A 15,347-nucleotide genomic window follows, 5' to 3' on the forward strand; every position below is an offset into this window, starting at 1 on the left:
GTGTATGTTTAACTAAATGTTCACTTAAACATAGTATGTTTTAGCCAGGAGCCTAGGTGCACAGTCACACCTGTGACAGTTGGGCAATTACTTGCAGTAATTACTCCTGTTTTGAAGTGTGAAATAAACATTTATAATATTTTATGATGGTGATCATTGCAATAGCTAACTAAATTGTTTGCAAGATACAGTAGAGTATTCTATTTTGAGAGCCGGCATGATTCATGCATCTATCCACTAGATGGCAGCCTAATCTTAGTAATGCGTCTGTTAATATTTTATAAGGAACTAGTAAACTACAATAAATGATTTGTGTTTTATTTATTTATTAAATGCAGCCAAATATGTAATAGGTAAAGTGTTGATACTGTTTAGAATTAAATTAGACATCAATTAGATTATGTTTATTAATTGGTGTTTATAATAACATATAGCTGCATTGTTGCTGACCTTTGCTGTGTGATTAAAATGCGTAGACTACCCCTTGATACAAGTAACTGATGCAGAAACGCAAGGTTTCGGCTTATAAACTGTTACGCATTAATGATGGTACTAATAATGATGAATTATGTCATAATAATGACATAATTTTATTTCCCAAGGAAATTCCACCATAACATTTATTACATGGGAATTTTGATGAGGGGAAAAAGCAAAGGAGTTAGCGAAATTTATAAGCGATAATTAGGACGCGTGGTCTCATCATCTTCATTCAGTTTGTTTATTTTGTGTCCTACGAGCATACAGTAGTCAGTAGGGCAGAGTAGGAAACTAGATTCAGCCGCAGGCCAATTTTAGTCAGAGCTGATGGTCGAGGGCTAGAACAAAATTATAATAATTTGAACATTGCAAGTTGACCACAACTAAGCCCAGAAAGAAATTGTATTTGAAAATTGAGACACGATCACATCTCTTTTTTTATTCGTGGGAATACTTGGCAACACATTTCCTAAATTAAACATAATTTTTAGCTGAATTCCTGGTGATTTTAGTCTTTTTTATATATATATATTTTACAACAAAAAATCTACAAAACAAAATAAATTGCTTGTGGGGCCAGTTTGGGCCGCCAGTTGCAGACCCCAGCAGCAGAATATTGGCACCACCCACCTGCTGTAGGGTGAAAAGAGATCGCTCACTACCTAAGGGAACGTCGCCAAAAGCTCAAATGGGGTAGGTAGTCTTTCATTATAATGTCAAGGGACAATCTGCCAAGTTTCATACGTCGAGATGTGCTTAGGGAGGAAATAGTTTCCCTCTTCCTCGAGGTATAGAACACACACGTTTCAACATCTCATACATATTTCACCAACATGAAGCTTAGAAGCTATTATAATACAATGCCATTATTTTCCCCCACATTGACTGCACATATATTTACATTTGCCGACATTCCCTTTGCATGTATAGGTTGGCCCCCAATGATTCAGAGGTAATTTGCATCTGATTGCTGTTTGTCAACCAATGATTTGACTCTACGACCGTGAGCACGCCTTAAATTAGTCAAGATACAATGTAACCTGTGAATCAAGCCATACATTGAAATCGGATTAGATGTGTGTAACGGAATAGAAATACCACAATCAATTGATATCAGTTTACTACTATATATGAAATATACAATCGTTAACCACCAGAACGCCTTAGATTCAGGAGGAAATCAGGAATATTTCTTCCGGTTCCCAAGAATGCAAAAATAAAACGGAAGCTGATTTGGTAAGTATTTTTTTTCTCTTATTGCGACTCGCACGCTCGGTATGGAATTCATTATACAAGCAGGAGTCTTATCCTGCCTAATGATGTTGTATATGTTCCTGGGATAATTAAGATACGATATCATGTCTGATTCAACTTGACTAATCGGATACAGCCCAATGTGTACATGCCCCTTTTGATATTTAAGAATATGTTTATTTATATATCGCTTTTCATTACACGTTGAATCTCAAAGTCGCTTTAAAAACAAAACAAGCAGAAAACAATTTAACAAAACAAAAGTAGGAGGATCTGGCAGTTCTTGGTCGATGGTCTTCCACAGTTTTAGATGATGGGCAGTGCGTAAAGGTAGAATCTTGAGCGGATGGAGCATTGATAGTACAGTACGCAGGGAGTTAGAGACATCTGACAGACAGGCCACGGAGTTCTCCATCCGGAACCTCGTTTTCGATGTTCACAGCTCCTCCTCTGTAGGTAGGCTGGATCGTCCACCTGGGTGACGCTTTGGCGGCTGTAAAAGCGCCAGTAAGAACACCACTCCCAGTAGCAGTCCTAAAAAGCCCACTACCAGGGGAGCCTCTGCAACACCTCACACTGCATATGTGGCGATGTTCCAAGTAATTAAATGATCGTTTAGAATTTGGGTTGATTTTGCATTTGCAAATAGTAAAGTACATCACTCATATACTTTCTAATATATAAAAAGCTATTATATGTTGTATCGTAGCTTAGTGTGCTATGTTAGGCTACCTGTTGCTCACATTGGCTGTAGGAATTGGGAAGTTGCCAAAAGATTCTGGAAACGGTATTTACATTTCCTAAAGTCAAATTAAATAGAACTGTCAAGCGTTCAATTGACCTGCTTTTTGTGTTGATGTTTTCCACCACATTTAAGACAATATAGCCTATTTGTTTAGTGAGTCATTTAAGTAGGCTACAAAGTAGCCACAACTCGACTGATAAATACATAATTTTAGTTGCTCATTTCTTGAAACGCATATGATGATCATTCTATATGTGGGCATATATTCGTTTCATGAAAGTTATAAACATAAAAAACGATATACCTATTATATTTATCATGTGAATTACATTAGATGGATTGCATAGAATGAATTGGTCCTTTTCAGAATAGTCTTTGAATTGACTTTTTGTATATATATAAAAGTTGCAAGGGGATAGGAGGAGCGTCACGTAAAAGGCTTTGCATGGTCAATTTGATATCTGCAGTTGCCATACAGCGTTTACTGCGATAGTGGCTCTGCAGAAGTCAGGGCATTTATACTTCTTGGGCTTTGCTGAACAGAGGTGTTGTGTATAAGTTTTCAAGAAGGGGAGTTTGTGTTTATACTGGACCTCCCGCCCCCAACCTGTCGTCAACCAATCATGTCAATGCGGAGCTATATGGAGCCCATTTTACAACATTTGGGCGGCACACGTCGATGCGGTACGTAGCTGATTTGAATAACTGATTATTAATATGTCTTAATTTCATATTAACCAGACAAATATCAATCCAAAACAGGCTTTTCTCTCCCTATCATACCCAGCCTCCAAGGCAGTATCTCTACTTGAAAGTTTTGGACAGCATGGCAAATTATTTTATATTTTAGTGCAATTTTATGACACATTTCATGCAACTACTTATTTTGCCATGGGGCAGAGAGAGAAAAAAAAGTTTTACAGCTTATTTCCTGCAATTCTACCCATTTGCCATGTTAATGATATCTGCCTGGGGCCATAAGAGACTGATGAAACCATAGTGGATCACTTTGTGCCTGTCCATATTGCAGTGGAGGCTCCTCAGAGGAACAAGGGCAGGACCATCCTCCTCAGTGAATTTACAATTTTAAACATTTAGAAAGTTCTCCTTTTTAGATAAAACTATACTAAATATAATCACATCACCAAATAATTGATTAAAACACTGTTTTGCAATGAAGGTCTACCGTAGCCTCAACCACACTCTGTAGGGTAGCACCATGGTGTAGCCGGAGGACAGCTAGCTTCCGTCCTCCTCTGGGTACATTGACGTCAGTCCAAAACCTAGGAGGCTCATGCCTTCCATAGACTTTCACAGTAATTATGACAACTTCCGGAGGAAGTTGCAGCATGAACTGACATGTTGTCCACCCAATCAAAGGAGTAGAGAACGATCATGTGTACTGAATGCATAAGCTACAGTTAGCTAGCACTGCAGTGCATAAAATGTGGTGAGTAGTTGACTCAAAGAGAAAGACAATAGTTGAACAGTTTTGAACAAATTCATTTCTTCAAAAATGAAGAAGAAGCAATATAAACTGCTTACTGACTACACTGTAAAGTTACTGCATGATTGTAGTGGGTTTACTAACACGTTAGTTCTGTTGACTATGATGTTACTTTAGCTAATATAGTGACAACAATGTAGGCTGTGTGTAGCGGTTATGATATTGTTCGGCTTGGAAAGGTTTTCAGAGAATTTTAATGTGCTCAGAGAGGCAATTCATTTTGCAGCAGCTGATGTGTTGTGCATTGAAGTCCACAAACGAAGGGACAAGGTGAGAGGAGGAGAGCGCATAGAAGGAATACAACGTAGCTGCTATGAATGTGAACTGTTTTTACGCCTGATTAGAGGTGTAAGTCATTCTGCCGATTATGTTGAAAAACGTTTATGTTGGACTAATGATCACACCCTTGATCAGCTAGATGCAGGCAAGAGTGTGCAAGGCGGTATTGAATGTGTCACTCTCTGTCCATGTGTCACTGTCTGTCACCTACATTTCTCCTCTTGACCTGTGTGCACCTACGTTGGAAAATTTAATTCGTAGACTAGGTTGTAGAAATCACATGATGGGAAAATTCTACTATCATGTAGTAGCCTAAACCTATTTATGTTACATTGAACTGGGTGAATAGAATATGAATGGCAGTCATTTAATATGCTGTAATAGAAATAAGGCCATGCTCATGAAAAACACAAAATCGTTCTCCCTCATCTTAAACGGCTCTGACCTCCACTGATTTATAGCCTACTGTAACTCAGCATCCCATACACATCCCTTTTCCAATGGAGGGCCATTTTCCTTATTTGCCTGCAATGAGGCCTCTTTAAGAAAAGGGGGATTTGCTCAGTGATTGGACCTCTGTGGATTATAAACGTATGGTAGGCGATCAGGTTCAGGTCTTAAAACCCCGATGTCTTTGCATAATGAATGCAGTCTAATGAATAACATGCCTTGTTAAGGCAGAGTTTACGTTACTGCTGGCCACTGTTGTTGTATACAGGAAATGATGTTTGGAATGTGCTCAGAGTCCAAGCTAGGCTCACCAAGGGAGCGCTTTTGTAGTGTAACTGAAATTGTGAGTAGGAAACAAGCAGGTACTGATGGTTTTACATGTGCCATTTATTATAAACTCAGCAAAAAAAGAAACGTCCTCACTGTCAACTGCGTTTATTTTCAGCAAACTTAACATGTGTAAATATTTGTATGACCATAACAAGATTCAACAACTGAGACATAAACTGAACAAATTCCACATACATGTGACTAACAGAAATTTAATAATGTGTCCCTGAACAAAGAAGGGGTCAAAATCAAAAGTAACAGTCAGTATCTGGTGTGGCCACCAGCTGCATTAAGTACTGCAGTGCATCTCCTCCTCATGGACTGCACCAGATTTGCCAATTCTTGCTGTGAGATGTTACCCCACTTTTCCACCAAGGCACCTGCAAGTTCCCGGACATTTCTGGGGGGAATGACCCTAGCCCTCACCCTCCGATCCAACAGGTCCCAGATGTGCTCAATGGGATTGAGATCCGGGCTCTTCACTGGCCATGGCAGAACACTGACATTCCTGTCTTGCAGGAAATCACGCACAGAACGAGCAGTATGGCTGGTGGCATTGTCATGCTGTAGGGTCATGTCAGGATGAGCCTGCAGGAAGGGTACCACATGAGGGAGGAGGATGTCTTCCCTGTAACGCACAGCGTTGAGATTGCCTGCAATGACCACAAGCTCAGTCCGATGATGCCGCCCCAGACCATGACGGACCCTCCACCTCCAAAATCGATCCCGCTCCAGAGTACAGGCCTCTGTACGGACATTGCAATTTATTGCCCTGGCCACATCTGCAGTCCCCATGCCTCCTTTCAGCATGCCTAAGGCACATTCACGCAGATGAGCAGGGACCCTGGGCATCTTTCTTTTGGCGTTTTTCAGAGTCCGTTGTAAGGACTCCATTTTCATACCTGTGACCTTAATTGCCTACCGTCTGTAAGCTGTTAGTGTCTTAACGACCGTTCCACAGGTGCATGTTCATTAATTGTTTATGGTTCATTGAACAAGCATGGGAAACCGTGTTTAAACCTTTTACAATGAGGATCTGTGAAGTTATTTGGATTTTTACGAATTATCTTTGAAAGACAGGGTCCTGAAAAAGGGATGTTTCTTTTTTTCCTGAGTTTATGATTTGTACATAGTGTAGTTTAGAGATAATGGCTTTTTCTAGAAAGCCGAGAAGTCAGCTGATCTTTCCATTGTGGAAAATATTCCTAGCTCCTCCCTTTATTTCTGCACATTGTGTCTTGAATGCTCAATATACAGTTGAAGTCGGAAGTTTACATGCACCTTAGCCAAATACATTTAAACTCAGTTTTTCACAATTCCTGACATTTAATCCAATTAAAAATTCCCAGTCTTAGGTAAGCTGGATCACCACTTTATTTTAAGAATGTGAAATGTCAGAATAATAGTAGAGAAAATGTATTTATTTCAGCTTGTGTTTACATACACTCAATTAGTATTTGGTAGCATTGCCTTTAAATTGTTTAACTTGGGTCAAACATTTTGGGTAGCCTTCCACAAGCTTCCCACAATAAGTTGGGTGAATTTTGGCCCATTCCTCCTGACAGAGTTGGTGTAACTGAGTCAGGTTTGCAGGCCTCCTTGCTCGCACACACTTTTTCAGTTCTGCCCACAAATGTTCTATAGGATTGAGGTCAGGGCTTTGTGATGGCCACTCCAATGCCTTGACTGTGTTGTCCTTAAGCCATTTTGCCACAACTTTGGATGTATGCTTGAGGTCATTGTCCATTTGGAAGACCCATTTGTGACCGAGCTTTAATTTCCTGATTGATGTCACGAGATATTTCTTAAATTATGTGGATACATTGTTCTTCCTCATGATGCCATCTATTTTGTGAAGTGCACCAGTCCCTCCCGCAGCAAAGCACCCCCACACATGATGCTGCCACCCCCGTGCTTCACGGTTGGCAAGGTGTTCTTCGCTCGCAAGCCTCCCCCTTTTTCCTCCAAACATAACGATGGTCATTATGGCCAAACAGTTCTATTTTTGTTTCATCAGACCAGAGGACATTTCTCCAAAAAGTACAATCTTTGTCCCCATGTGCAGTTGCAAACCGTAGTCTGTTTTTTTTATGGCGGTTTTTGAGCAGTGGCTTCTTTCTTGCTGAGCAGCCTTTCAGATTATGTCGATATAGGACTCGTTTTACTGTGGATATACAGTGGGGAGAACAAGTATTGGATACACTGCCAATTTTGCAGGTTTTCCTACTTACAAAGCATGTAGAGGTCTGTAATTTTTATCATAGGTACACTTCAACTGTGAGAGACGGAATCGAAAACAAAAATCCAGAAAATTACATTGTATGATTTTTAAGTAATTAATTTGCATTTTATTGCATGACATAAGTATTTGATACATCAGAAAAGCAGAACTTAATATTTGGTACAGAAACCTTTGTTTGCAATTACAGAGATCATACGTTTCCTGTAGTTCTTGACCAGGTTTGCACACACTGCAGCAGGGATTTTGGCCCACTCCTCCATACAGACCTTCTCCAGATCCTTCAGGTTTCGGGGCTGTCGCTGGGCAATACGGACTTTCAGCTCCCTCCAAAGATTTTCTATTGGGTTCAGGTCTGGAGACTGGCTAGGCCACTCCAGGACCTTGAGATGCTTCTTACGGCGCCACTTCTTAGTTGCCCTGGCTGTGTGTTTCGGGTCGTTGTCATGCTGGAAGACCCAGCCACGACCCATCTTCAATGTTCTTACTGAGGGAAGGAGGTTGTTGGCCAAGATCTCGCGATACATGGCCCCATCCATCCTCCCCTCAATACGGTGCAGTCGTCCTGTCCCCTTTGCAGAAAAGCATCCCCAAAGAATGATGTTTCCACATCCATGCTTTACGGTTGGGATGGTGTTCTTGGGGTTGTACTCATCCTTCTTCTTCCTCCAAACACCCACCCCAAAATTATTAAGTTAGGATAGCCTGAACATGTGCAAGTTGGTATGGTGTCTGTTGCTTGTTCAGTAGTTGTGGTCAGTATTTGTGGTATTTAGTGATCAATAGTTGGGGTCAGTAGTTGTGTGGTTATGGTCATAAGTTGTTGTGGTCACTCGATGTGGTCAGAAGTTGTGTGGTTGTGTTCAGAAGTTGTGTGGTTTTGATCATAAGTTGTTGTGGCCACTCTATGTGGTCAGAAGTTGTGTGGTTGTGGTCAGTAGATGTGTGGTTGTGTTCACTCAATGTGGTCAGCAGTTGTGTGGTTGTGGTCAGTAGTTGTGTGGTCAGAAGTTCTGTGGTTGTGGTCAGATGTTGTGGTCAGTTGTTGTGTGGTTGTGGTCACTAGATGTGGTAAGCAGTTGTTTGGTTGTTGTCAGAAGTTCTGTTGTGTTGTCAGTAGTTGTGTAGTTGTGGTCACCAGATCTGGTCAGAGGTTGTGGTCAAAAGTTGTGTGGTCGAAAGTTATGTGGTTGTGGTCACTAGATGTGGTAAGCAGCTGTGTGGTTGTGTACAGAAGCTGTGTGGTTGTGGTCAGAAGTTGTGTGGTTGTGGTCACTAGATGTGGTAAGCAGTTGTGTGGTTGTGGTCAGAAGTTGTGGTTGGTAATTGTGGTCTGTAGTTGTGTGTTTGTGGTCAGCAGGTGTGTGGTTGTGGTCACTAGATGTGGTCTGTAGTTGTGTGGTTGTGGTCAGCAGTTGTGTGGTTGTGGTCAGAAGTAGGGCTGTGGTGGTCACGACATTTCATCAGCCGGTGATTGTCAAGCAAATAACTGTCGGTCTCACGGTAATTGACCGTTAATTAAGCATCTCCTGGCTTCCACACATAAATCCATGTCTAATAAATCCATGTAATATAGCCTACACCATCACAATAAATCCATTATTTATTTTCGACGGGTCTAAAGAACCATGATGTCACGTTCCTGTCCTGTTTTCCCTTGTTTTGTATTTATTTTAAATGGTCAGGGCGTGAGTTGGGTGGGTTGTCTATGTGTTGTTTTCTATGTTGGGGTTTTGTGTGTTCGGCCTGGTATGATTCTCAATCAGAGGCAGCTGTCATTCGTTGTCCCTGATTGAGAATCATACTTAGGCAGCCGGGGTTTCACGTGTGTTTTGTGGGTGTTTGTTCCTTGTTAGTGTTTCGCCACACGGGACTGTCACGGTAGTTTAATTTTGTTATTTTTGTATCACATATTTGTTTTCGTGTTATTAAATTACCATGGAAACCAACCACTCTGCATATTGGTCCGATCCTTCTCGCCTCTCCTCGTCCGATGAGGAGGACGATATAGACTATCGTTACACATAATATGAAGAAAATGTAGTCTATTTCAGAAGAAATGAGTAGCATACTCTGCGTTGTCCTTATGTTAGGTCCTGATGTGGCTATGCCAAATGGCTGTGGGATACAGTAGTTCATTAAGCAAACAAGATTTGCTTATAATTCAGTGCCATTATTTTATAGTATAAAGAATACAATTGAACAAAGCTATTCTGTGTTGAGCGATTAACAAAGAAATAGGTACTCGTATATGCTTAATTTCGAGTTCCTAATGTAAAATGCTGATCACAATGGGCGCCTCAGCGAGCGTTTGCGTGGCCAGGCACTAAAATAGAAATAGGTTCTATTTGTGACGCTAAACACTCTGCAAGTCCGGCCTCTCCCATCTCCTCGTTGGTCTTTAGGAGCATATACCCACATGGGTGATTGAAAGGTGAACTGACATCCACACTCCAGTCCTTTGTAGTAATGCACCGTAAATTTGGTTGCCAACCGCCATATAAAGGGTTCAAAGAAGTAAAAAAGAAGCCTGAGGAAGGAGGAGAGATGACAAAACGGTAAACCGAATTCCTTTCTCATCTGTGGATTAATTGTCGGAGTAGAGGACCTTGTGCATTTCAGGTAAAATAACAACTCAATGTCTATATCCCAGTACAAATTAGCTAGCAACAGCAAGCTAGCTAGCTAAATTGCCATAATTGTTTAATGCTTTTCAACCTGTCTCCAAATTAATATAATTGGTTCAGAGTTTGTTTTGATATTTCAACCTGCGTGTCCTAATCGTGTCTGGTTTTGGGGTACAAAATCAACATGCCCGCGATGGCGCACACAGGCGCACGCACGTGTCCGGTTTAGTCAGCATGGAACTTTAGTTGTTCTACAAACGTTGGGCTATATGTTTTGATTTTTAATACATTGTAAGGCTGAATGATGAGACTCGAATGATGATTTGAAAAAAGTCGCTTAAAAGGCATGAGCTCTGCTTTGTTTTTTTGCGCAGGCTGTACACACTTCAATAGTCTCTCATTCATAATTTGACAAGCACTTAATATGCCTTGAATTTCACGGCGGTATCGCCTTTCTGGCCGTAATGCACCCTAAAAAATTCCATGCCTTTTGCGGGCCTGAGTGCCGCGCATTCCGAAGCGACTCTCACTCACATGGCTCTCTGTCACGTGATCGGGTCTTTCTTGCAGGCTACAAGTGAAGACAGACACATCAGGGACGCAACTGCACGTGTCCTTATCCAATTCTGAGGTGCATATTGAAGGTATTGGAAGAACTGTCCACATTTACTTTTTGTCAGCCAACAAGATGAGTAGGCCTAATGAACAGCAACACCACTAGCCTATGTCAATCTACTATCCCCCAAAGTACAAAAGTCGACCTATTCTGTCCTAGAAATAAATATTCCAAACATAGTCTGTGACAGTTGTGGGATGCGATAGATCCCAAGTGAATACAACCACTAGCATCCCAAAAACTTTTTTATGCAATGTAGCTGACGCAACAGATCAGAACGTTTAGCTTAAAATGTTGATAAACTATTAGGCTATTTCTTCACATTTTAAGTGCAGCAATGCACACATGGTAGTAGGCTATAAGCACAAATGTTCCATTAGCGGAAAACACCATTATCAAAAGTGACCGCAAATGCAATTATGCATGTAATGCTTTTATTATAAGGGTGCATTTTTATGGTGAAAATGATCTTCACCAAACTTGAAATTCACACGCTGCTTATGTATGCCAGTTAGGCTCTACACCCCTTGTAAAGCGGTTTAATGTGCTTAATTCTAAGAAGTTATTTGGCCACTTTAGTTGTGATACAAACTAATTAAAACATATAGGCATATGGGCAAGGCTACATGAGGTGTGCGATTATGATTAGAAAAAGTCGCTAAAAAAGGCATTGTTTCTTACGCTGGACATAATTCACAAGTGATAATATATAATTCACAAGCACTTAAATAGTGAATGGAAGACGCTTTTCACCATGGTTTATTTTCATGCCAGCCAGGTAGGCTATACTCCTGTTGTAAAGAGAAGCAATGTGCTTAATATTAGGAAAGTTGAGAAATAAATATAGTAGGCCTAGCCTATAGAAAGCTGATGGGATCCTCGTCTTTTTGTCAGCGGCCATCACTCTGGTTTCTCCAGCAGTTGCATAGCCTATAGAAATGTTGCTCAACATGAGCTCATGGGCCCTCATGAAGTGTTTAATTAGATTTTCAAATACATTTGCATTGATGTCAGAGTGGTTAGAGGGACAATAGAGTGCTGCGTAGCAACAGTTATCAAGTTTGGTAGGCTACTAATGACCAGCAGCAGCATCAGAGCTTGGAGAAGCCTAATTAGCGTGACTAAACGGTCATGTGGAATTTGACTGCCTTCATGATTCGTGACCGCCGGTGTGGCTGTAATACGGTCACCGCAACACCCCTAGTCAGAAGTTGTGTGGTTGTGGTCTGTAGTTGTGTGATTTAGTTGTTGTGTGGTCAATATTTGTGTGGTTGTGGTCAGTAACTGTGGTCACTCTCTTCACCTTCGTCATTTTTATTTATTGGATTTATTTCACCTTTATTTAACCAGGTAGGCCAGTTGAGAACAAGTTCTCATTTACAACTGCGACCTGACCAAGATAAAGCAAAGCAGTGCCACACAACACAGAGTTACACATGGAATAAACAAACATACAGTCAATAACACAATAGAGAAAAAAAGTCTATATACAGTGTGTGCAAATGAGGTAAGATAAGGGAGGTAAAGTCAATAAATAGGCCATAGTGGCGAAATAATTACAATTTAGCAATTAAACACTGGAGTGATAGATGTGCAGAAGATGAATGTGCAAGTAGAGATACTGGGGTGCAAAGGAGCAAAAAAATAAATAACAGTATGGGGATGAGGTAGTTGGATGGGCTATTTACAGATGGGCTATGTACATGTGCAGGTATCTGTGAGCTGCTCTGACAGCTGGAGCTTAAAGTTAGTGAGGGAGATATGGGTCTCGAGCTTCAGTGATTTTTGCAATTCGTTCCAGTCATTGGCAGCAGAGAACTGGAAGGAATCATTTTTGCCCTCTGTGTCTGAGTATCCATAGCAACGGCTTCGTTTAGGCTGCTCAGTGATGACACAGAGACCGGTTAGTAGACGTCAGCTAGCAACTTTTTGTCACTCTAAACTCCGACAAACAGCTGTAACTTTTTATTGGTTAGAGCTATTCCTAATCTGCTTTATCCAATCGGAGGGGTACAGCCCATTCTTCTCTTTAGAGACAAGCAAACTGTTTTACAGGAGTTTTATTGAATCTGTATTGATGTTCTCGATGGTGGCGTTGTTTGGCAATCTTAATGTTTGCAACAAAAATAGTTTGGACAGGGTGGTTAAGGTGGCCAGCAAGATCATCGTTGTGCAACAGGCACAGCACTCAGTGACAATCAGAACGCAGGTGGTGAGGAGAGCTGACAGTATCCTAGACTGTCCTGATCACCCCCTCCTTGACCATTTTGAGCTTCTCCCCTGAGGTCATCGTTTTAGACTTCCCAAACTCAATTGCAACAGATACAATTACTCTTTTATCCCACAGACCATAAACTTTCTGAATCTGCACACGAAATGAAATGTCTATTTATTTCTGCACTTTTGCACGATGATTGCTCCTTTTTATCCATCTCTTTGTTTCATGTTATGTGTATATCAGTTGTATGGTCGTCACTGTTTTTAATGTTTTTTTGTTTTTTTTAACCCTGACTGCAGAACAAATTTCTCAATTGGAACAATAAAGCTAACTTGAACTAGCCAGTTGAGTTATTTAGAGCATGGAGCATGATCCTGGAAAAGGAGGATGAAGCAAGTAAGCATTAGAAATGTTCTCTTTATCGTTCCAGGTTGTCCAGACCGGGAAAGTATTCTTAATCTTAACGCTAGCTTGTTTGTTCTGAAACAGATTGACAAATCATGGGAATTTGAAGAGCTATGAAAAACATTCATTCCAGCAGTCAAGCATTGCTAGGCAACAGTAGCCTTGACAACACTGCTCTCTTTTGGCTTAAGCAAGTGTGAGGAAACATGCTAACATACAGTAAATTTGTGCTTTTATATGAACTAAATACTGCACTCTGACCCACAAAACTAATTTGCTAGATTCATGATAGTGTTGTTAGACAAAGCAAGGAAAGTGAACTTCAAAACGTGATGTACACTACTGTTCAAAAGTTTGAGGTCACTTACAAATTTCCTTGTTTTTTATTTTTTATTTTTTTTGTCCATTAAAATAACATAAAATTGATCAGAAATACAGTGTAGACATTGTTAATGTTGTAAATGACTATTGTAGCTGGAAACTGGAGATTTTTAAGGGAATATCTACATAGGCGTACAGAGGCCCATTGTCAGCAACCATCACTCCTGTGTTCCAATGGCACGTTGTTAGCTAGTCCAAGTTTGTCATTTTAAAAGGCTAATTGATGATTAGACAACCCTTTTGCAATTATGTTAGCACAGCTGAAAACTGTTGTTCTGATTTAAGAAGCAATTAAACTGGCCTTCTTTAGACTAGTTGTGTATCTGGCGCATCAGCATTTGTGGGTTCGATTACAGCTGTACCGTAAGATCTGTAGTGAATGTTTTGGTTCCGCAAACAGATATGAATAGCAGAGAAGTAGGGTAAGATTTCATACCCTCTAACTTTTTGTCTAAATTGTTGGGGTAGTGGTCAAAACGGCAGTTGTTTGCAAAAAAGTTACAGAAAATATTGATGCGGTTACTAAAACAGCTGTAACTTTTATCAGAATATAATTTTTGGTATTTTTGGTCTGAAATTCTCCATGTTATTCAGGACATCACAGGTATTATTATTCAACTAGACCCATGTCATCTCCTTCTTGGTATTGTTCCTGTGGATATACTCCAATCCTCTCCATTTAAATTGATAGATTATCTTTCAGTAGCTGAAAGGAAATAAATGTGTAACAAAATGCTGGAAAAATAAACATGCACCCTCGAAAGATATGCGGTTAGGTCTATGCGGGGAACTTGCTGACGTGGAGAGAATTACATCAATCTTGCAACATAGACAGCATAGGTATGAAGGTGTCTGGTCAGAGTTCCTAACATATCGTACAGGTCTTATTCTGTCATTTTTTTCTGTTATTTTTCTGTGGCTTTATCCAACTTGTATTTTTATTTAGACTCTTGAAATATTTTTTGTAAAATACAGCAAAGATATGTTGTGTATTTATGGTACATGTTCATTATGTGCTCTTGAAAAACATTTATGAAAACAAATATATATTTTTTGGTTCAAACGGCAGATTTGAGTAGCAGAGAAGTAGACGATGATGTAAACGCTCAAACTTTTTTCTAAGTTGTTGCAAAGTGGTCAAAGTAGCTGATTTGTGTCAAAAGTTGTATTATTGCATTTACAGAGAATGTCAGTTGGAAGTGATGATGTCACAATAGGGAGCTTTCGAATTTTGAGGAAATGCCATAACAAGCGGATGGAGGACAACAAAAAAAAAGAATAACGTAAAAAGTATAAAAGATATCAAAGGTTGTATACAAGCAACTCGAGTGAGACCATTCCGCACATTATAATGTTTGAACGGCGTTTCTAGCTTAAACGGTGTAGGCCGAGTAGCGTGCTAAAAAAGAAGAAGAAGAAGTACCGTATGTCGAAGATTGATGCTGGGGCTTTTGCTGTGCAAAAGTGTAATTGGTTTCTCATATCACAAAGGTTGACAGTCCTATCTAAATCCACTTAACTTTGCTGAATTACATCCCATGATATTTGCAAAACATTCATAGCAGATAAGTATTTTTTTAATTTAACAGTTAAGAACAAATTCTTATTTACAATGGCGGCCTACCAGGGAACAGTGGGTTAACTGCCTTGTTCAGGGGCAGAACAACAGATTTTTACCTTGTCAGCTCAGGGGATTCGATCCAACAACCTTTCGGTTACTGGCCTAATACTTTAACCCCCCCCCCCGAAGTAACCAATTTGAATAAGCCTGCTCAGAGTTATGTCAAGAGGTAACGGTAACCACAAGGCCAATGAA

The 15,347-nt window shown here is 40.2% G+C and overlaps 1 protein-coding gene across 2 annotated transcripts in view; it reads left to right on the forward strand.

Annotated features, from left to right (window-relative positions):
- Window positions 1-1,502: 1,502 nt before the first annotated feature.
- Window positions 1,503-15,347, forward strand: part of arid3a (AT rich interactive domain 3A (BRIGHT-like)) — a 53,031-nt gene continuing 39,186 nt past the window's right edge. For both annotated transcript variants that reach the window (XM_039000938.1, XM_039000937.1), the window contains exon 1: window positions 1,503-1,716. The gene's annotated coding sequence lies outside the window, so the exon portion shown is untranslated. The remainder of the gene's footprint in view (window positions 1,717-15,347) is intronic.

Source organism: Salvelinus namaycush, chromosome 9 (genome assembly GCF_016432855.1).
Source record: "Salvelinus namaycush isolate Seneca chromosome 9, SaNama_1.0, whole genome shotgun sequence".
Classification (NCBI taxonomy): domain Eukaryota; kingdom Metazoa; phylum Chordata; class Actinopteri; order Salmoniformes; family Salmonidae; genus Salvelinus; species Salvelinus namaycush.